General features: G+C 56.1%; 1 pseudogene; it reads right to left on the reverse strand.

Moving 5' to 3' along the window:
* Nucleotides 1-4,450: 4,450 nt before the first annotated feature.
* On the reverse strand, nucleotides 4,451-7,016 carry LOC109761573 (fasciclin-like arabinogalactan protein 4; annotated as a pseudogene).
* Nucleotides 7,017-23,135: the final 16,119 nt, after the last annotated feature.

Raw genomic sequence — 23,135 nt, forward strand, 5'->3', positions numbered from 1 at the left:
TAGTAGGACTTGTTATTATGATGATCCATGATGCGAGCATGAAGAGTTATTATATATCAGTGGGTGAAATGAACATGGATTGGATTGAAGTGAAGGCAACATGCATGTGGTGCATGTCGAAAGTAGTACAATCCAAACTTGGTCAAGTTATGATTAGTATTATTTTCGACATGCACCACATGTTGCCTTCACTTCAATCTAAGCCATGTTTAGGCATAGCAGTAGCGTTGGTAAACCAAGCACGGAGATAAGAGAGGACACTTCTCTCTATTAGCTAGCTAACAACCTAAATTAACCCCCAAAACCCCTAAACCACCCCCTTTCAAAAAAACCTCAGCTCATGCCAGCTGCTGACGCGTGGATGCCTTTTGGTCCCAGTTGGTGCCACCAACCGGGACCAAAGGCCCTCCTGCCTGGGCTCGCCGCAGCGGCCACGTGGAGGCCCATCTGTCCCGGTTCATGTAAGAACCGGGACTAAAGGCCTAGGGCTTTAGTAACGACCCTTTAGTCCCGGTTCTCCAATCGGGACAGATCGGCCTTACAAACCGGGACAAATGGCCCTTTTTCTACTAGTGTCAATTCTTGCATGAACATTTTGTTGCCCTCCTTTTAGGGTTGAAGATTGGCAAGGCATATGAACTACGTACATTTTTTTTAAAGCAACATCATTATGATAAATGTTTTGCTCCATTTTTAGTTTCACTTGATCAGAAGCCTGTTTGTTCCAAGATCTTGACTATATCTTGACCAGAAGAGAAGATCTAGACGCTCCGCATACACTCCCCACAGTGCTACACTTCTTTTCTTTTACCTAACACGAAATTACTCGGTTCATATGATATGGGGTGTGTCTAGGTCTCAGTCGACTGAGACTTAACCAAGTCTCACTCAAGTGATATAGTATATGAGAAGAAAAAGAAAAAACTGAAAAGACATTTTTTACGAATCTTAATGCAAGATCAATGGAATATAACATCGACTGAGACATAACGAAGTCTAAGTCGACTGAGACATAGCAAAACTGTATGGTAAATGCTTCGTCAATCTGAACAGTACGTCCCAGGTCTGAGCATGGTTTTTGCTTTTCTGTTTTACCGAGGTAGAGATGGTGCTCACTTGGGGAATCTCCATCGCCCGACCCGCAAATGTCTCCGGTATATGTTCGTTTTTATGTCGGACAGAATGTAGGAGGTAGCCATCCAACGCTAACTTCCGTATTTCTCCAGCATTTCATCGAACAGTAAATGTGCGGCACCCAAAATAAATCCGGTTCATGTAGTGCTGGTCGTCCTCACGCTTGCCGTGCTCGCCGCCGGCACGCTCAAGATCGCTCCGCCCGCGGGCGAGGGGTGGGCGCGGCCACGGACGCAGCGCCGGGCACGGCTGCTGCATCGCAGGTCGACGAGCGTGGCCACCAACGCAGCCAGCGCGGACACGGCGACCTCCCCTGGCGCAGCGAGGGACGCGGGGAGCCTCCCCTCACACGCCGGCGACCGAGCTTGCTGCAGGACTACACGTACGAAGCTGGCTTTCCAAGCAACGAAGCTACTTGATTGATCTGCGCAAATACCTACTAGCAAAAGAGACCACACATGGCTGCCGCGATGGCCAGCTTCATGCCAACGAATAGAAATAGCAGCCACGGAGCAGCCGAGCACCAGCGTGAGTCCCGCCATGCGCGCACGCCGCCCGCCGATGGAGCTACTCCGCGCTCGCGTCCTGCTGGCTGTGGCTGCGGTCGAGCACGAGCAGGTTGTCTGTGCACGCGCTCGCGCTCGCCTTGGTGGCCTCCTCCTCCTCTGCCCATCTCTACCTCGCGCCACTTCGCGTGGAGACATGTCCGTCCGCAGCAGCGAGCGACCGGGCGGTGTTAGGCGCGCCGACGGAGGCGCGCATCAGGAGGCCGAGCTCCGCGGGCGCGGCGTGGCCGGGGAGATGCGCCGGGCGGCCAGCCACAAACGCGTTGACCGCCGGCCACATCTTCCGCACCTCGCCGGAGGGCTTCGACGCCGCAACCGCCACGTTGTGCGCATCCACGACGAGGGCCCACTCGAGCGGCGGCTGGAGGCAGTGGTGGCTGCGCGGGGCGACGCGGCTTGGAGAGAGAGAGAGGGCACCTGGTGCGTTTTCGTTGGCTTGCACGATGTCCGGACCCCTGCACATCGCCTCATGTGTGTCTATCAAATACCAGAATTTGAACCAGATACAGGTCTCCATTAAATTGCAAAAATCAACAAACGTGTCCGATCAAACATATACCGGAGTTTTGCGGGTCTCACTAAAGATGCCCTTATTGAGTAGTAAACTCGCCAGTAAGTTATTTTGTACTACTGACAAAAGGAGTTGAGTAGAAGTCCAAATGTTTTTTCTTGGTAGATCTTCCTTAACAAACATGCATGATCTAGGATCAACTCGTACAAACTATCACAAGGGTGCAACTTTTGGAGACAATGGATAAGTTTATCCTTGCATGGATATTATTCAAGAAATGATTGCATTTTTTTAGACCATTTTTTGAAACAAAGGGTGAGTTATAACTCAAAAAGACTAAAACTGGAATATACAGAAAGTTTGATAATGCCAGCAAGTTCCTGTCAAAACATGATAGTATTTTGTTTACTTACGACTTCAAGTAAACAAAAAACACTGTGCACACAAGTTTGAAGCCAAAACTTAATAAGAAAAGAGTACAACAGCAAAACATATACTAGGATGTCATAGTACAGTTGAATCCACTATTTGGTCAAAAAATATTAAGGAACAAGCAAGTAGCCACAATGGCTCATGTGTATGACACAGAGCACAAAGTGCAACACCTTTGCAGGGTTGAGTAGCTGTGCATTTACCTTATGGAACTATGAGATCTGAAGAAGGTGCCTGTGACTTGTGACTACTTAGAGCATCTATAGCTGCGATGGACAAATTCGGCCCCTCAAACGCTCGCGGACACGTCTGCGGGCACTGAACGGGCACCCCTCAAATAATCTAATCCACATCCGGACAACTCAATTATCATATCTTAAATCCATACAAACTCATACAACTACGTCGATGGACACACATCGTCCGGCTACTCCATCACTACTAACTAAACATGACATCGAACTACCAAAATTTGGCATGTTAGGCTATGGTGGAGTTCATCCACGGTTGCCCTTGTCCTTCTCGGCCTTCTCGCGGAACTACCGGTCGAAGACGTTGTACGGATCGAGCCAGATCTGCTTGTCGCCGGAGCTGTCCTCGCCGTCAATGTCCCCCTTCTCCTCCTTCGATGGCAGTCCGACCATGGCACGGACCGCGATTCTGCTCTCGAGCGAGGGCGCGCGTGTTCCTCCGTTGTTGTTTCTTCACAATGCGGGCGCGGATGGCTTCCTCTTCTGTGGCCGCCCGTGCCGCCGCATCAGCCGCCTTCGCCGCTGCCATTTTCCACCGTGATACGGGCCTCGACGGCCCTTATCTTCTCCTTCCGACGGCGGGCCGCCCGTCCCCGATGGGACTCATAGTCTGCCCAGCGGGTGATGGGGAAGGAGAAGGGTTCCGGCTGCCTAGACCGCGAGGATCCAGCCCCCGAGGACCCGAGCGCCCGTTGAGCCGACGCTATGGAGTTGCGGCTGACAGATCCATCAGTCGGCCAGGCGCTGTCCTTCCTGGAGCGGCTAAGTGCAATGCGAACCGTCATTGCCTCATCCAACCCGCACCGCACGGAATGACACCCCAGTCGACAGATCCGGACTGGCCGGAGTCATATCCGCTGCCTGCCATGCCGGAGAAGGCCAAAAACCGCCGAAGGTGATCACGGGTGGCGGAGGAGAGGGGAGTGAAGTGGTTAGGGTTTGGTCCGGCGAGCAGATGGGGAGAAATATATATGGGGTCGAGTGGGCCAGCATGGGCGGGTCCGACGTGACGGGCGCGCCTGGGCGCCCTATATCCGCCCCATATTTAAGCTGGATATGAGGGATGCCGGTCAGCCCGGGCGTTTGTGGCGTATGTCTGAGTCGAAAAATCGTGACCAGTCAGTGACCAGGCGGACCGCCCGGACGTTTGAGGAGGATTTGGGACGCCCGGGTGTAGATGCTCTTACTTCCCAGAGCAACAGTGAATAACCATACTGACACCCTACCTACAGCCTAATTGTATAAGGTGGTTAGGCTCGGTCAGTCAGTCATGAGGTATCTGAAATTCTGAACAGAGCAACTCTCCAGACTGTGTATACACCTAGTAGCAATGAGCTACATATAAGTGAATCCAGCCAGAAATGCAATCCAAGATCGCAAGGGTGTATTGCACTTTTTGGAAACAAAGGATGAATTATATCCCAAGATCAACTCTTACAAACTATCACCCGGGTTGACGGCCAGACCGCGTTCGCAGCTGGCCAGCTCATTCCCGCTCACCTGTCTTTCTATCCCCAGTATGCTAAATGTCAGCTTTGGTGCAAGGATCAACGGAATTGAACAAAGGGAATGCATATTATTATTTTCCTAATCAAGTGAAGAAACCAAAAATAATGCCTACCACTGCTACAATGGTCTCTACGGAATTCTCTCGCCAAATCCAATGCCGGTGCACACATTCAGTTTCGATCAAACAAGAGGGGAAATGGTAAAAGAAGAAGGGAAAATTGAGGAAGCAAAGGTACCACCTGGATCTCATACCAGAGACCAACTCTATACACCACCAGTTCGCGTCTCTTGCCGTTGCCGACGATGGCTAGTTGTCCTGGCCACGCAGGGCCGGCGGGGACGACAGCTTCGTCGGCGGCGTTCGCAGGCCATCGGAGAGGTCTGGCGTCATGGTCGCCGGAGGCGCCGCAGCTCTCGGGCTTGCGGTATTCCCGCGGCCGAACATTTCCTTGGGCAGCAGGACCTTGGAGACGGCGAAGATCGCCACGGGATTTTGGTCGAACACCGTGCAGGTGTGGGACGCCTGCACGACGCCGGTGTCGATCGCGACGGAGCCGTTGAAGCGCGTGATATTGAGCATGAAGCGGCCGGCCTCATTGCACTCGGTGGCGAGCGTGGGCTGGACGGGGTTCACGATGGACTGAGGGACCCGAGCGGGTGGTAGGAGTGCAGCACCACGGCCTTGCAGTCGGAGGGGAGGGACTGGAGGCGGTCGGTGGCGGGGAGGGCCACGAACGCGTCGTCGGTGGGGACGAAGATGGTGATGCCGGCGCCCCGCTCTTCGGCCTCGAAGTCGTCCGCCACGCCAGAGGCCTCGAGCATGGAGGCGGCCACGTTGAACCCGCGCGCGTCGGTGATGTTGACCACGGGGGACGGGCGGCTCTCGGAGCCGGACGCGGTGGTGTCGAAGCCGGAGGGCACGATGAGGCAGCCCACGGCGAGCACGCTGGTGTTGTACGGCTCCCTGGTGACGGCGCCGAGGTCGGTGGCGTTCGACCCGGGAGCCGACAGCGCGGGGGAACGGACGACGATGGCGGAGCCTGCGGCCGTGAGGTTGACGACGCCGAGGTCGGAGGCCGCGCGGCTGGTGGTCTGGAAGAGCGCGGTCACGAGCCTCCCCGAGGCGGGGACGCGGGCGAGGTCGGACGGGGAGAGGTACTCGAGGAGGACGTGGTAGCCACGAGCACGGCCATCGCATTGACTCCGGCGGCGTCTTTTGGTTCTTGAAGCCCTGCACCTGCCCTGCACTTTCCTGGTGGAGTAGCAGCAAAATAATTCAGAGGCTTTAATTTAAGGGAAACGTTTGTATCCGGACTGCCGGCGGAACCGTTCCGCCGGACTCGCTCTGCGCGTTGGATCTCTTCAGAATCAAGGATAGATGTTGTGCCACGTGTTCGGCCTCAATCCAATTAGTTGCTCCCTCCTCCTCGCGCAGCGCAGGAGGGCACCAGCGCCGGCAGGCACCACGCGCCGGCCAAGCGACCAGCGGGCTCCTTCGATCGCCGCCGCCAGAGAAGAGCGCCTTGTCATCCGCGTGCGGCCGCCCCTCGCCGGATGTCGTTCGCGTGCGGCCGCCCCTCGCCGGATCTCGTTCGCATGCGGCCGCCCCTCGCCGGATCTCGTCCGCCTGCGGCCGCCCCTCACCGGACTACTACCCCTCTGCCTCTTCCCAGAATCCGCCCCTCTGCCTCTCCCTGGAATCCGCCCCGGCCGCCCCTTGCCAGACCTTGCAGCGCTCGAGCCTCCCCAGCCATGGCAGACTACACCCCACGATGATTTTTTGTTAGAACCGGTTGTAGCAAATTCAATCGCCGGTGGTAGCAAAAATCTACTACTGTTGCAGCAAAACGGCGTCATCGTCATCGCGAGCAAACACTAGACATCACGCTTTTTTGTTACATGCTACAACCTGTATCACATTTTGCTACAACCGGCACACCACTCAGCTACAACCGGCGCCGAGTTTTGCTACATCGGATATACAGAAAGTTGCAAGCGTTCAGTGCCATCGAGGAAAGCTACAACCGTCTACATAAAAAAATGCTACAACCTTCGATGAAAAAAGCTTCAACCGAACGAGAGATGAATTTTTCACCCAGGCGCTGCTCAAAACGAAAAAAGTTTCAATCGTTTACAGAAAAGCTTCCACCGTAGAGGGGGAAAGCTACAACCGTGTCAATTTTTTGCTACTACCGTCTGTGTGTTTTGCTACATCCATTCATGCGGCCATGGTACTTTTTTGCGACTGAGGTGTGACCGGCGACGACGAGGACGAACATTTTTTGTTGCAACAACCTCGTTTTTTGCTACCATTGGCGATGTGTTTTGCTACATCCGATTAACATGTTTGCTACAATGGCGACGCCGATGGATTTTTTTTGCTGCAACGGTTGTCTTCATTTGCTACGACTGACACGGGAAAATGCTACCACGGGGCATCTTTGTTTTTTGCTGGAACCAATCATCGGTGAGGCGGAGCTGCATCCATGGCACTCTGACGAGCAGCGGGGGCAGCGAGCGGTCGGGGCGAGCTGAGTCCCGGAGCGCGGGGCGGCCCCGACGGGCGGTCGGGGCGGCGAGCGGACTTGGACGAGTTGAGTCGCGGAGCTGCATCCATGGCGCTCCGACGGGCGGCCGAGGCAGCGAGCGGTCAGCTCCAACCGGCGGCCGGGGCGGCGAGCGGGCGGGGCGAGCTGAGTGCCGGAGCGTGGGGCGGCCGGCGAAGACGGGCGGCGAGACGGGGTTCCTTTCCCCGTCCGCGCTCGCGACAGGAAGACGACGCCCTGGTTGGATAATGATCCAACGGATCGGAACGGGCCGATCTGACGGCTAGGGTTGGACCGGCCGAAGCGTCCGGCCGGTGCGCCGGCGCCTAGCATCGCCCTTAATTTAAAGCTAATGCACTTCATGTTTCAGTTTGAAATAACCCCAGGTCCTGCTGGAGCTCTGTCAGGCAAATAAAACAGAAAACATTTTTATATTTGATTGCTCATCTGTTTTTTTTTTAGAATACTTGATTGCTCATCTAACCGTTGTAGTTGGCTTAGAGCATCTCCAATAGATGGTCCATATATAAAAATACCTAACTTTTAGACCGTCTGGGGCAAAAACGCTGCTCCAACAGATGGTCCATATGCAAAAAAAAAATTAGGACAATTGCATTTTTACCCCTAGTTGGTTCCTACCCACGGGTTTTGCCCTTACTTTTCGAGCTTGCTCAGTTTTGCCCTTACTTTTTCCGTCGTGGTCCCTCGAATGCCCTTTAACCGTTTGACCAAAACTTTAAAAATTCATAACTAATTCATATGAACTCAGAAAAATGAAAATAAGATATCAAAATGTTCAGATAAACATTACCTTTATGTGCATATCATTTGCATTCAGGACAAAAGCACCCTTTAAACTACCTGAGGTAATTAATGTTATTAACATTATTAAAAATAAAAAGGTATAAACAATATTTTTTTCATGAATAAAAATTACATGCAAATGTAGGTGATGTTTTCTGAACATCCAGATATCTTATTTGCATTTTTCTGAGTCCGTATCATCTTGTTAAGAATGTTCTAACGACTTTGACCATTATTTGGAAACTTCATACCAAGTTGATACAAACTCAGAAAAATGCAAATAAGATATCAGGATGTTCAGAAAACATCACCTACATTTGCATGTAATTTTTATTCATGAAAACATATTGTTTATACCTTTTTATTTTTAATAATGTTAATAACATTAATTAGCTCAGGTAGTTTAAAGGGTGCTTTTGTCCTGAATGCAAATGATATGCACATAAAGGTAATGTTTATCTGAACATTTGGATATCTTATTTGCATTTTTTTGAGTTCATATGAATTAGTTATGAATTTTTAAAGTTTTGGTCAAACAGTCAAAGGGCATTCGAGGGACCTCGACGGAAAAGGTAAGGGCAAAACTGAGCAGGCTCGAAAAGTAAGGGCAAAACCCGTGGGTAGGAACCAACTAGGGGTAAAAATGCAATTGTCCCAAAAAAATTGGACCGCGGCCTCCTCGTGATGTAAAATACAACACCTCGCGGTGCAAATATACATCACGAGATGCATCTGGTCCAAAACCAGCCGCCACCCGCGAACGCCCAACCGCCACTTCATTTCCTTTCCCGCCCGCTCCCGTCCGCCCGCCCGAAGAACAGCCGGCCGGAATCCGCCGTCGCGACTGCCCAAAACCTCGCCGTTGGCGCCGCCACCACCCCACATCCCTGCCGCCGCCCTCCGCCGCCGTCGCCTCAGTCGCCTCCCCGCCGCCGCCCGGACGCCGCCGAATCGGGTGGCAGCCGGCGTGGGATTCGGCCCCTCCGGCGGTCCGGCTGCCGCGGTAGGCCTCCGCCGGGGCTTAGCCTGCCGCCGACCTCCTCCCGTCGGCCGTTAGCCTGTCCACGGCCGTTGCGCCGGTCGCACGATCGCCGCACCAAGCCCTCTGCCCGGCTGCCGAACTAGTCTTCGCACCCGCCAAGCTCCTCTTGGCCGGCCTCCAACCTCATTTCTTATCACCGCCGCCGTCCGGAGCCGACCGCAGCCGTCCGCAGCAACCAATCTAACCGGCGGCCATCTTCTTCCACCGCGCGCACAAGGTGTTTGACGGAATTCCCCAAGGTAAAAAAATGACAAAACTTGATGATTTAACTTGGGATTGGATAGTATGTTTAACGGTGGCTGTGTGCATTGTAGATGAGCTCGGTTGACTCCTCTTTCGTGGATGATTCATCGTCGGACGAGGAATTTGATTTGCATGAAGAAGAGGAGATTGCTATGCTAGTGGCCATGCACAAGAGGAAGAAACCGAAGCACAGTGGACCATCTAGATTTTGGGATCAAAAGATCCTTTGGTACATCATGACCGCTTGCGTGATCATGCATAACATGATCGTTGAGAACGAGCGTGGAAAAAATTTAGATTACAACTTCTATCAGTTGATGGGCATTCGTGTTAACCCCATGCGCAAAGAGGAGCGCATCAGACGTTTCATGAAGGTGTACAGCGAGATTAGAGATAGCGATGTGCATGACCAACTCCAGAAAGATTTGATGGAAGAGCATTGGAAATGGCATGGCGAAAGATCCGCATAGATTCATTATTTGTTTGTTCAAAACTATGTTGTATTGTGCAAAACTATGTTGTATTTGTGTTGCATTGCATCTCCTGGATCTGAAGAACTATGTAATAATTTGATATTGTGGACATGAATTTTTTTATGTTATTTTGAAATATGTGCGGCTGTACAGTGGCTGGACAGCGGCTGAACAGCAGCCGGGCGGCTGCTGGCCGGTTTTGGACCATGAATTTGGACCGTCTATTGGAGTTGCTCTCTTGGACCATGAATTTGGACCATCTGTTGGAGTTGGCCTTCTTCCGGAGCTCCAAAACACACTTTTTGGCGGTCCAAAATTTACATCTCCGGTTTTGGACCGTCAAAATTTGGACCATCTATTGGAGATGCTCTTAGGGCATTGCTAACCGATCCCTACTCCCTTACGGCGCACCTAGCCGATCCCTTCAAAAATTTAACCGAGTACAATTTTACTCCACCTTCCTATTCTCCCTGAAATCTCCCTAAATTCACTCTATCCCGCCGCGGTCGAGTAAGAGTGGCGCCTCTCCCTCTCGCCCCTCCCGCGCCGCACTGCCTCCTGCCGACGCAGCCGCCACGCCCCGCCGCCGCCACCCACAACCGCCGGGCAGGACGAAATGGATAGCCCGGCCCGTTCGCCCACCCCGCCAGCCACCGGCGCCGGCTTTTCGCCGCTGGAAACCACCCACGCGCCGTGGCCGAAGAAGAAGAGGTTAGGTATGAAGAAGACCCACCGCGTCCAAGCTCCTCCTCCAACTGCTCCAATGGTCTCCGGGGAGGCCACCGCCTCTCCCGCAACGGCACGCCGCCTTCCCGCCGTACCTACCAGAGGCAAACATGCTCGAAAGTCGACGGCGACGGCGGCGCTCGTGGAGGCGGCCGTGAAGAATAAGATGAAGAAGGCCAAAGCGGCGCCTCGTCCTTCAACTCCAGCAGCCCATACGGCCGAGCGGCGGCCGTAGTAGGCAACAAGAATCGCGGCCGCCAAGTGCTTGATGAAATGCCAACAAGATAATAATAAAAACCTCTCGTCGTGGTGGTATCCGATTGTGATTGTTGGTGATCGGTAATGATTGTTGATAGTGTTTGCTTTGATATTGTAGTGCGGAGATGAACACGGCAAAGTCCCTCACATCGTTGGAGTCCTGGGCCGTCATTGGCCTTGATGATCTCAACTATGACTCGCTTTGGGATCATTCGGCCACCCAAGACATGGAGGAGGACGCCTAAGAGGTGGTGGCCGAGGATAAGGAGGTTGTGGAGGTGACCGAAGCAAGCACCAAGGTCCCAAGGTGCCGCATCCAAAACTACAACCAAAAGGAGGGCATTACGCTTTGCGACGCTTGGTGCGCCATCTCCATGTGTGCAACGATCGGAAGGGATCAAACCAAGACCATGTTTTGGGAGAGGATTACCAACCACTACAACAACTCCGTGGATGTGCGATCAACCCGTACCCAAGGTTCTCTTGGGCATCGTTGGGCACCATTCATTACCAATGCAACCGATTGCATCGACCAACTGAATCATGCTCCACCGAGTGGTGTGCAAGTGGCGGAGTATGGCCCCTACATAGAAGAGCTATTCAAGCATCGGAACACCAAGTTCGGCCACAAGTCCGTCACTTTGCATCATTGCTACAAAGAGCTATGCAAGAACGAGAAGTGGATCCAAATAATTGCGGAGGCCACTCCAAAGAGGTAAAGGTTGAGCATATCCATTGAGGAGGAGGACGAAGTTGACGAAGATGCCAACAATAGACCGGAAGAAAACAAAGTTTGCAAAAGAAAGAAAGAAGAGAAATGCATTCGGTGGCACTTAAATTTTAGAGGATCGGTAAGAAATACCATTAATCAAGGACGTGTCTAGCGGGCGGCTGTGTGCCCACTAGCACTCCCGGGCGGCCGAACTTTTTAGGAAATTTTCTGTCCCCTTCTCTCGGATTAGAAAACACCATAGCGCGTTGTTTCTTTGTGGTGTCTGTAGCCTTCTTTCTCACCAGACGGGCTAGCCTGCTGGTCCCCATGTGCATGCATGTGCATCTAGCATCGTGCACTCATCATTCGTTCGGAAAAAACGATCATCTACACCATCTTGTGGTCCTCTTCATGTCTGTCATTTGTTTTTGCTTTGAAAATTTGAAAAAGCCATAACTTTTAAATCAGACATCGAAATTGATATCCGTTTTCGCGGTTGAAGGCCCCACAGCGAGCTGTTCGAAACAAGATCTCATATGAGTACATTCCGACAAACTTTATATATGTGCAACTACAAGCCCTGTAAGGTGCAACTGCCTCACAAAAGTGTGCAACTACACGGCTGTGCATGAGTTACTATGCCAACGAGAGCATGCAACACCGTGATCCTGCATGTTTGACTATGCGCCGCACGTGTGCAACTCCCGCAGTTGTGCGTGAGCTACTATGTCGACGAGAGTGCGCACCTTTCTGGTCGCGTGTGTGCGACTGGGCCGACACACGTGTGCACCTTCGTGGCGTGCGCGTATGACTATGTGGATAAGAGTGTGCAACTCCGCAGTCTCGCTCGTGCGAGTATGCTGACGAGAGTGTGCAACTACGTGGTCGTGCGTGAGCTACTACTCCGACGAGAGTGTGCAAATCTGTGGTCATGCACGTGCGACTAAGTCACCGCGCGTGTGCAACCCTTGCAGTCATGTGTGAGCTACTACGCCGATGGGATTTGAACCTCCGCCGTCACGCGTGTGAGAGTATGTTGACGCGCATGTGCACCCTCCGCAGCCATGCGTGTGCGACTATGTGAACAAAAGTGTGCAACTTCGTGGTCTTACGTGTGCGACTATGCGAACAACAGTGTGCAACCCCATGGTCATGCGTGTGCGGCTATGCAGACGAGAGTGTGCAACCCCGCGGCCACACGTGTGCGACTATGCCAACGACAGTGTGCAACTCCACGGCAGTGCATGAGCCACTATGCCGACGAGAGTTTGCATCGCTGTGGTCGTGCATGCGTGATTATGCCGTCACGCGTGTGCAACTCCTGCAGTTGTGCATGAGCAACTACGCTGACGAGAGTACACAGCTCCATGGTCGCACGTGTGCGACTAAGACATGCGTGTGCACCTCCCGCGTTCGTGCATATGTGACTACGCGGACGCGAGCTCCATGGTATGTGTGTGCGACAATGTAGATGAGAGTATGCAACTCCATGGCCATGCGTGTGCGATTATACGGACAAGAGTGTGCAACTCCACGGCCACAAGTATGCGACTATGCCCACAAGAATGTGCAACTCTGCGGCCGTGCGTGAGCTACTATGCCGACGAGAATGTGCATTACCGTGGTCGGCATGTGCGACTATGCCACACTGCCACGCAGTCGTGTGTGAGCAACTACGTCGACAAAACTGTGCACCACTGCGGTCGAGCGTGTGCGACTATGCCGACACGCATGTGCACCTCCCGCAGTCAACTATGTGTGCAAGTACAACTACTGCGCATGCCAACTATGCCGATAAGAGTGTGCAACTACCACAAACAAAAAATGATCGTCGTGTCTGCAATCCCCAATGATCGTATCCAACTACGAACGATTATGTGTGCAATTAGAACTACTATAGATGCCAACAAAAATGATCATCGTGTGTGCAACTTTTCAATGATCATGTCCAACTGAAAACAACTATGTGTGCAACTAGAACTACTATAGATGCTAACAAAAAAATCGCCATGTGTGCAATTTTCAATGACTGTATCCAACTTAGAACAGTTATCTGTGCAACTACAACTACTACAAATGCCAACAAAAAATGTTCGCCATGTGTGCTATTTTTCAATGATTGTATCCAACTAAGAACTGTTATGTCTGCAGAACAAATGATCTGTTCCTCTGAGTTCCGACACAATTAACAGACACTCCAATTAATAACAAGAGAGGAGGTAGACGAATTAGCTAGGATTGGACCAGGATGGAGTTAAAGGACTCACCCCCTAGCCCGACTCTCCTCCCGTGTCGCCCCTGCACGGCGACCGGGGGGAACCCTAGCGCCGCCGCGTCCTCGTCCCTCCCCCGACCTCTGCTCCCCGCCGCCGCCGGGGCGCGCCGCCGGGCAAAGCCCGGTCAGCGTCGGCGGCGGCGGGATCTCTTCTCCCACGGCTCGCTAGATCTGGCGCGGGCGGATCGGGGCAGTTGTTGGCGGCGCGCTGGAGGCGGGGCGCGCCGGCGCGGGCTTGGGGGCGACGGCAGGGCTCACGCTCGCGGTTTCCCCTGGTGTGCGTGGGAGTCCGCTCGGGGCGCGCGGCGGCGGTCCTCGGCAAGCAGTGGCGGGCGCTGGGCTCTCGGCGGCGCTGTCGGGGGTTGGGTGCGACATATGCCAATGGATGGCTTATCATGGTGGGAGCGAGTACAACGTCCGGTGCCTGGAAGCGGGATAAGGCGTAGACACGAACGCCGGTGCACTTTACCCAGGTTCGGGGCTCTCCTAGGAGATAACACCCCTAGTCCTGCTCTGCCGCATGATCACTAGGGCACAAGTGAATACAATGGTGCTCCTCGAGCTGTATGCTGGGGGTAGGAGAAGGCAAGGCTAGCTCTCTCCATTCTCTATGGGTTGGTCTAGTTCTAACAGGTTTGGAACCCTTTGCATGGGTGCCCTGGGGGTTTATATAGGCCTACCCCCCAGGGGTACAATGGTAATCCGGCCGGGTGTAGGACCCGGCTGTCAGTCTCTCTATTTGCCGGCTTCTCCACCGTCTGGTGGGGCCCGCCGCCTGGTGGGCCCCGCCGACTGGTCTGGTACGGGGCCGACAGGCCGCCCCCGCTGCTCACGGGTCTTGTCGGCGGCTGATCACTATTGCCATGATGCTGACGACGCAGGCACGGTCAGTGGAGTGTGGTTACAGCTCCGCTGCCTGGCGGGCGATTACTGTAGCCACTCTGCGTCTCGTCTGGTTAATGGCGCGTGGGGCCCGAGGAAGGGGCGGGCCGACTACTGGAGGCCGGCCTCCCTCGGGTCCGACTGGTGGGGCTCTGGCCGTCATCCGGGCTCTCGCTGACTGGTGGGGCCCGTCGTCCTTGGGCCGTACCGACAGGCCGTCGTGGGAGCAGGGCTCCGCCTGCTTGTGGTGACGTCAGGGGTGGAGTGGCAACAGTGCCGCGCCGGGCGGAGATCTCCGCCGGTACGGTGCACTGTGGCCACGCCCATCCCAGGATTTTGGGAGGGATGGGATGTACTGTAGCCACTCCCTGTCTTGTCTTCCTTGATGGGGGCGCAGGCGTCGTTGACGCCTCGGGTCGACTGCTAGGGGCCGGCTTCTCTGGAAGCCACCCGCTAGGGGTCAGCTTGTCTTGATGTCGGCCTCTGGAACTCGCCGTTTACGGGCAGCCGGCTATTCCTTCAGCCGGCCACCAGAAGGCGGCACTTCGTCTTGGTGCCTTGAGGGGCGCAGCCTGCCCCGATGTCCTTAAAGGTTCTGGTTCTCGGGTTAGCCTACCCGTGGCCCATTACTCCGACGGTAGTCCCCGAAGCTGGTGAGGTGCCGCGGCTGAGCAGCCCAGAAGCCTCAGCAGTTTCTTTCTCCAAGTGCTTAAGGTGGAGCTTCGTCCGACTTCTGTCGGGCCGACTGGTGGGAGTCGGCCTTGTCCAGTCTCACTTATCCAAACTTTGAATGCGTCGGCGGGAACCAAGTGGCGTGCTAGCTAAGCCTCCAGGCCGCCGCCCGTTGTGGGCATGTCACGTGGCGTCAAGCGGCCGGGCCAGTCTGCCAACCCATGCCGCGATGGGACGCGCCTGCTGGCGGGGCCCGCCACTACCACGCCTCGGCACGCGAGCGGATCCGCTGCGGCCGAGGTGGGCGGTTGAGTTTCCCGCGGAGTTACTACACGCAGTAACTCGCGCGATAAACGTGGGGGCGTGGGGTCGTGGGCGCAGTAAATCCCACGATTGCCCCCTCGGCTTCACAGCCCGTAGGCCTATAAGTAGGGGGAGGAGGGGGAGCCGCGGAGCGCGCGCGTCCCTCCTTCCCATTCTTTCCTCCTTCTTCCTCCTCTTGCCGCAGCGCCCCCAAGCCACGCTGAGCGCTGCGGTGGTCGTCTCCGATGAGCACATCCTCCAATCCCACGCCCCCCATGGCGCGTTCCGGAGCATGGGACAGCTCCGAAGTTCATGACGACCACATCGATTTCCTCCGCCAGACGCGGCGGTTGCCCGGCAAGGATTACGTGATGGTCCGCCTCGCGCCGAAGAGGGATATCTCGCCGGCGCCGGAGGAGGGCGAGCAGGTCGTCTTCCGTTCGCACTGCCTGCGCAGCCTCGGCCTGCCGGCGAGCAGCTTTTTCAAGTCCTTCCTCGAGTTCTACGGTCTTCAGCCGCACCACCTCACTCCGAACACGATGGTGCTGCTGTCCGCCTTCGTCACCTTGTGTGAAGGCTTCCTCGGCGTCCTCCCCACCATCGAGCTCTGGGGGGAGTTCTTTTACATCAAGCTCGGCACCCTCGTCGCGGGCGTGCCGGCTCAATGCGGCGCGTTCATCGCGGTGCGGAGGCCGGCGGCCGAAAATCTGTTCCCCCCCCCCCATCTCGCTGATTAAGTTGGTGAAGATGTGGCAGCGGTCATACTTCTACGTGAAGAGCGTATTCGCGGAGGGAGACTGGGTCAACTTGCCGGCTTACGAAGCCGGCCCGCCGGCTGGGAGGCGGCCCAACTGGTCGTACCGGGCCAGGACACTGTCGCCCTCTGGAGCCGCCGCCATCGCGCGGCTCCGAGTGCTGACACAGTAGGAGGCCCTGACCGGGCCCGACTTGCTATCCGCCTTCGTGGCGCGCCGGGTGCTCCCGCTCCAGAGCCGCCCTCACATGATCTGTCAGATGAGCGGACATCGGGACCCGAGTCGGCTGTGCACCAAGGAGATGCCTCACGCAGAGGTAGCTCTCATGGTGAACTATCTTGCGAACTGCGAGCTCACAAAGGAGTGGCGGTTTGGCAAGGAGCCGTATTCACGCGCCAACCCCCCGCCTATGGTAAGTCATCTGTCTTTTTTCTCTGTCTCTTTGTTGCCGAGTTCGTTTGGTCCAGCCTGACCAATCGGCTTTTGAACAGAGCCCCCTCCTCCAGCCAACAGCCGGTGCCGCGGGGCCGGAGCGCCAATTCCTTCCCGACCGGCGGAGAGCGACGTCGACGACCCCGACTTGGGGGTGGCGGCCTTGGAGGACGACGCCGAGGGAGGAGGCGGCAACGCAGGCGGCTCGAGGCTCGGAGCCAACCTCGAGGACTGACCTGATGACGACGCGGGGGAAGTCGCCCCGCGCCACCAGCCAGGAGCCGGCCAGCCGGGCGCGAGCTCTTCTGCCGCACCGGATGCCCAAGGCGGCGCGAAGAAGCGCAGGGCCGCGCCGAGCTTGTTCGGCAGCCGGCCGAAGAAGCCCAAGGGCTTGGCCGCAGCGACCAAGCGGGACGAGGCGGCCGCAAAGGCCATCCGCTTCCGCAAGGAGGTGAAGAAGCCGCAGCTGGTTTCCGCGTAAGTTCGGCCTTTACCTCGTACCTTCGTTTTTTCCTTGTTGATCTTGTCTGAGTTTCTTCACTTTGTTTCCCTTGATCTAGGGCTCCGCTCCCTCGCCTCCCGGAGGTCGGTGGCCGGATCGATCGGCCGAGTGGTGGTGGAGGTCTCCGCCGACCTCACGATGGAGGTGGCGGCTGATTTCTAAGCCGCCCGCCTGGAGAAGGTGGAGGCAGAGAAGGCGGAGGCCGCCGCCCTGAAGAAACTGGCGGAGGCCGAGGCCGCCGATGTGGCGAAGAAGCAGGCTGAAGAAGCCGCGCACCGCCAGTCGGCGATTTTCATCACTCCCCTGAACTCCTCGCCGCCACCTCCGGAGTTCGTGGCGCAGACTCGGGAGGCCGGCGACGAGCACCCGGTCATGGAGAGGGACGGCGGCGACGTCGCTATGTCGGACGTGATTGTGCCTCGACCGCCGGCGTCTGGGAGCGCGCAAGGCGAGCAGCCGGCGGACCCACCGGTGCCGCCAACTGAAAACGAGGTGGCGACGGGCCTGACTCTTGAGGTCGGCACACCAATGCGTCGCCGACTTGCAATGGCGGCTTCGGCGCCACGCCCGCTGGAGACTGGCGCCGCGAGCTCCTCGATCCCGGACACCAAGGCGACCAGCGCCGCGCCCACTGGGTGGGTGCGGGTTGGCGGGACGGGCCCTCTGAACAAGGCGATGTTGGATGTTCAAACCAAACTCCGCGTTGAAGCCGACGCCATCAAGAACTGCAACAAGGCGTATCTGGCATCGCGAGAGGCCATCCGGGTATGCCTCTTGCTTCTTCGTTTTTAACTCTTGTCCTGCTTCGTGGGGGCGCGTCAGCGCACCCACTGGGTGTAGTCCCCGAGTTCCGGGCCGGCTGCTGAGCAGGCGGCTCGGAACTTTAATTAGCAGGCTCTAAGTGCTGATATCCTTGCTGCGGGATTATCATAACCTTCGTGTTGCCGCCTTCAACTCCAAGGTCCAGGAGCTGGATCAACGCGCTGCCGACTTGTCGGAGAGCCGAAGTGAGTCTTCTTCCTTTTCCTACGGGGGCGCGCTGGCGCACCCGCGGGCTGTAGTCCCCGAGATTCGGGCCGTCTGCCGAGCAGTTGGGCCGGATCTCCCTGGCGACTATTCTTCTTTCTGTTGATTTTGATGACTCATTTCTCCGCGGGGTGCGCTGGCGCACCCGCAGGCTGTAGTCCCTGAGATTCGGGCCGACTGCTGAACAGTCGGGCCGGATCTCCCCGACGACTCTGCCTCTTCTCTGTTGGCAACTGACGCCTTCCCTTCTTCTTGCAGCAGCAGCTGGGCGAAGCCAACACTGCGTTGCGCGCTAAGGAGGAGGAGCGCCGCAAGCTGGCTGAAGAGCGCGACCGGCTTGTCGCGCAACTGGCGGAACAGGCGGAGCTTCTCAAGAAGGCCCAGAAGGAGGCAGAGTACAAGGAGACCGGCCTCCTTGCTGAGTTCGCGACCGAACGCTCCGCTTGGACCGACAAGGAGGCGATGCTGGCTTCCGGCTTTCACAAGATCGAGGACATAGTCGATGGTGAGCTTCCCTCTTTTTCCTTCTTCGATCTGCCGGCTGTTGGTCGAGCCGTCTTCTCGTCTCTAACTTTGGATCTTTGCTTTCTGTCTTGGCAGACTTCTTCCCTGGTGACGCGGACGCCGCCAATCAGGCCATTGAAGCCGATCGTGAAGGACGGAGGGCGGACGGCGCACAGATCGCCGCCGACGCCCCCCGAACCCTTAGCGAGCAGATCCTGAGCATCGAGGCCCGTCTTCGGCCGGCACACCGGATGTTGCGCCGTCTTCAGCGTGCCGGCGCCCAGACAATCGCCGCCCTGTGGCCGGACATGCCGGCACCGCGCACTCCCAGTCGTACTACCGACTGGCTGGAGGTGGCGGCCGGCCGTCTTGAAGCCTGGAAGGGCTCCTCGGCCCGGGCTGGAGCGCGTCGGGCCCTGGAATTCGTCAAGGCGTGGTACCCTGGGCTAAGTCTAGCCCAGCTAGCCACGTTCCGGCTGGAAGCTCAAGAGGAGTTGGCGGTCGTGGAAGATGACCTCGTCAAGCGTGCGGCGTCAATTGCCGAGTACACCGACACCAGCATCTTCGTCCCGGAGCGGGTTGAGAACGGCGCCGAGGCGCCACCAGAATGATTCGGGCTGAACCCGGAAGATGGCGAGGACTCGGCGGAGGTGATCGACTCCAGCGGCAAGGAAGAAGGCGAGGCGGAGGAGGAAGGCGAAGAGGAGGCGCCAGAGGTCCGAGCGGACGGCCAGCCTCAGCTAGACCACACCTCCAGCAACGAGCCACGCCCAACCGAGCCGGCTACCACTGGAGGTGACCAAGCGGAAACTGTCCAGCCGGCCACTCCACCAACCGGCGCTGCCGACTCTTCCGATCCACCGAACCCGTCTGCCGCTCCCTAGGCCGCCGGTTTATCTTTGCTTCACCTGTCTATCAGTCTCGACGAACTTGTTAATTTTGCACAATTCCACCCGCGGGGTGTATCTCAAACTTTTGTTGAATATCGGCCAAGGGCCTTTGCTATGTAAATATTTTTCCGAGTTCTATCTTTTCTTGCTTGCTGCTCTTTGGCTTTTTCCTTTGCCACCTTCCCTTGGTTGCCGTCTTGCCAGCCGAACAGCCGCTCTGCGGACTGCGGCTGGGTCAAGCACTTAGCTACTTCCGGGGAGGCAAGTACTTAGCCGTTTTTAGAACATTTTAGCAAGTTAAGTAGAAGCCGGCCGGCCGGCTGCTCAACAGCCGGTCGTAGAAGGCGGGAAGCCGGCTTAAACTATGCACATGCTTTGTGTCCTTAGCCATTTTTCATGTGGGCACCCTTTCTACCTTGCTCCTGCCCACCAGACAGTCGTTCTGCGAGCTGCGGCTTCTGGCAGGAGACGGCTTAAGTGCCAACACATTACTTGTCCGACTGCAGGAAGCATTTCATAGTACAAGGCGGCGAGTCCCCGGGCCGACTAGTCGGACCCGGTACCAAGCGGCATAAAGAAAATGACACATTCATAGGCATAATTCTTATCATATAGATAAAAGAGGGCAGTCCCCGAGCTCTTCTCGGGGGACCTGGAGTCTTCGTACTTTAATACAAAAGGTAGTGTGGTACATACTGCATTAACTGTAAAATCTTCGAAGGAGATTTGCATTCCATGGCCGCTCTGTGTCCTTGCCAGAGTCGTCCCTTTTGCGCGCTCGGGGCTTCTGGGCATCGATCAGGTAGTAGGAGTCGTTGCCCAACACTTTGCTGATGATGAAGGGGCCTTCCCAAGGCGCTGAGAGCTTGTGCTGGCCGGCTGTTCGCTGGATCAGCCAGAGCACAAGGTCTCCCTCTTGGAAAGATCTCAGCTTGACCTTCCGATTGTAGTATCGGCGTAGGCTCTGCTGGTAGATGCTAGACCGACTGAGTGCCAACAACTGGCCCTCCTCCAGCAGATCGACGCCGTCTTGACATGCTTCTTCTGCCTCCTCTTCGGTGTACATGGTGACTCGAGGGGAGTCGAATTCTATGTCCGTTGGGATGACGGCTTCGGCACCGTAGACGAGGAAGAAAGGCGTGAAGCCGGTTGACTTGTTCGGAGTTGTGCACAGGCTCCAGAGGACGGCTGGCAGCTCGTTGAGCCAGCAGCCGGCCGAACGCTCCAGAGGCTCGACCAGTCGGGGCTTGATGCCGGACAAGATGAGGCCGTTTGCTCGCTCTACTTGGCCGTTTGACTGCGGATGGGCAACGGACGCTAGGTCCAGTTGGATGCCCTGCGTCGCGTAGAAACGGGCCAAGGCGCCTTTGGCAAAGTTTGTGCCATTGTCGGTGATGATGCTGTGTGGTATGCCATACCGGATGGTGATGTCGGAAACGAAAGTCACAGCAGTCGGACCGTTCAGCTTCTTGATTGGTTTTGCTTCTATCCACTTGGTGAACTTGTCCACCGCGACGAGCAGATGAGTCATGCCACCTCGTGTTGTTTTGAATGGTCCCACCATGTCCAGGCCCCAGATAGCAAAGGGCCAGGCAATGGGGATAGTCTTGAGTGCAGAAGCCGGCTGATGTGGCTTGGAACGGAACTTCTGGCACCCTTTGCATTTCTGGACCAAGTCTTTGGCGTCTTCTAGAGTAGTCGGCCAGAAAAAACCATGGCGGAAAGCTTTGGCGACAAGTGCTCTTGAAGCCGCATGGTGGCCACATTCGCCTTGATGGATGTCTTTGAGGATTGCTTGGCCTTGCTCCGGCTCCACGCAGCGCTGGTAGACACCAGTGACACTGCGCCTCACAAGCTCTCTGTTGACTATGGTGTATGCTGCTGCCCGGCGTTGCACTTGCCGGGCCGAGATCTCGTCAGTCGGCAGCTCTTTCTGCACCAGGAAGTTGAGGATGGGCTGGGCCCAGAAGGTGCTGCGATTTCTTCGACTGCTAGGACTGCTACTTGCACAAGGGCGGTTGGGCCGGGAGGTGGCGGGTTGGAGTCAGTTGCTGCTGCCGTTTGCTGAGTTGATGAAGTCCCCAGGCCGATTGGTGCAGTCCCCGGGCCGGGCTCTGAAGTCCCCGGGCTGACCGCTGCAGTCCCCGGGCCGGGTTCTGAAGTCCCCGTGCCAGGTGCGACTGCCGCGGCCCCCGGGCCGCCTGCCGGAATTACCGTGCCGGCTGCTGGAGCTCTCAAGTCGGATCCGACTGCTTCGGGAGGAGCCGGCACGAAGATAGAATCCGACTCTGGCAAGGCTTGACAGACGGCTTGAGGAGGCGTTGTAGGGCGACGCCGGTCGGTATTGCTTGACGGGTGGAGCCGATTCGTGTCAAGGCATCTGCTTGCTCATTGTCATTTCTTGGCACATGGAGAAATTCGCACCCTTCAAAATATCCACTGAGTTGCTATACGAGGGAGCGGTAGATCGCCATGTTTGCATCTTTGGTGTCCCAGTTGCCTGACGACTGCTGGACCACCAAGTCAGAGTCACCATAGCACAGGATCCAGCGAATGCCGAGCTCTTTGGCAAGCCGGAGCCCGTGAATGAGTGCCTCGTATTCAGCGATGTTGTTGGAGGCGGCAAAATGGATTTGCAGCACATATCTGAGCTTGTCGCCTTTGGGAGAGGTGAGGACGATGCCGGCTCCCAAACCGTTGCGCATCTTGGAACCATCAAAATGCATCCGCCAATGGGTGGAGTCGGGCGCTGGCGGCAGGTACTGGGTCTCGGCCTAGTTGACGAGGAAGTCGGCCAGCGCTTGTGACTTGATGGCGGTGCGAGGCTGGTAGTAGATGGTGTAGGGGGCCAAATCGATGGCCCATTTGGCCACTCGGCCTGAAGCATCCCGGCTTCCAATGATCTCGGCCAGCGGAGCTGTGCAGACCACAGTGATTGGGTGCTCTTGAAAATGCAGCTTCAATTTCTTGGCGGCGAAGTGCACGCCGTAGCACATCTTCTGGTAGTGGGGGTAGTTTTGCTTGGAAGCTGACAGCACTTCACTCAGGTAATACACCGGTCTCTGGACTGGTAGTGCCTTGTCTTCCTCCTTGCGCTCTACCACTATGACTGTGCTGACCACTCGGCTGGTGGCGGCGATGTAGAGGAGCATGGGCTCCTTAGGAGTCGGAGCCGCCAGGACAGGTGGAGTAGTCAACATCTTTTTGAGCTGGAGAAAAGCTTCATCCGCCTTGCCGTTCCACTTGAAAAAAGTGGTCTTCTTCATGAGCTGGTACAGGGGAAGAGCCTTCTCTCCCAGCCGACTGATGAAACGGCTGATGGACGCCGAACAGCCGGTGAACTTCTGCACATCCAGCAGTCGGGTGGGCACTTCCATCCTCTCGATGGCCTTGATCTTCACAGGGTTGCATTCTATGCCGCGCTCTGAGACCAGGAATCCAAGAAGCTGGCCGGCTGGTACTCCGAAGATGCATTTCTCCGGGTTGAGCTTGATTTGAAATCGGCGCAAGTTCTCAAAGGTCTCCTTGAGGTCTTCTAGCAGCGTTCCACGCTTCTCCGTCTTCAACACAACATCGTCCACATAAACGTGGGTGTTTCTGCCGAGTTGTTTGAGGAGGCACTTCTGCATGCAACATTGAAACGTGGCGCCGGCATCCCTCAAGCCGAACGTCATGGTCAAGTAGCAG

This window comes from Aegilops tauschii, chromosome 4 (genome assembly GCF_002575655.3).
Source record: "Aegilops tauschii subsp. strangulata cultivar AL8/78 chromosome 4, Aet v6.0, whole genome shotgun sequence".
NCBI classification, from domain to species: Eukaryota; Viridiplantae; Streptophyta; class Magnoliopsida; order Poales; family Poaceae; genus Aegilops; species Aegilops tauschii.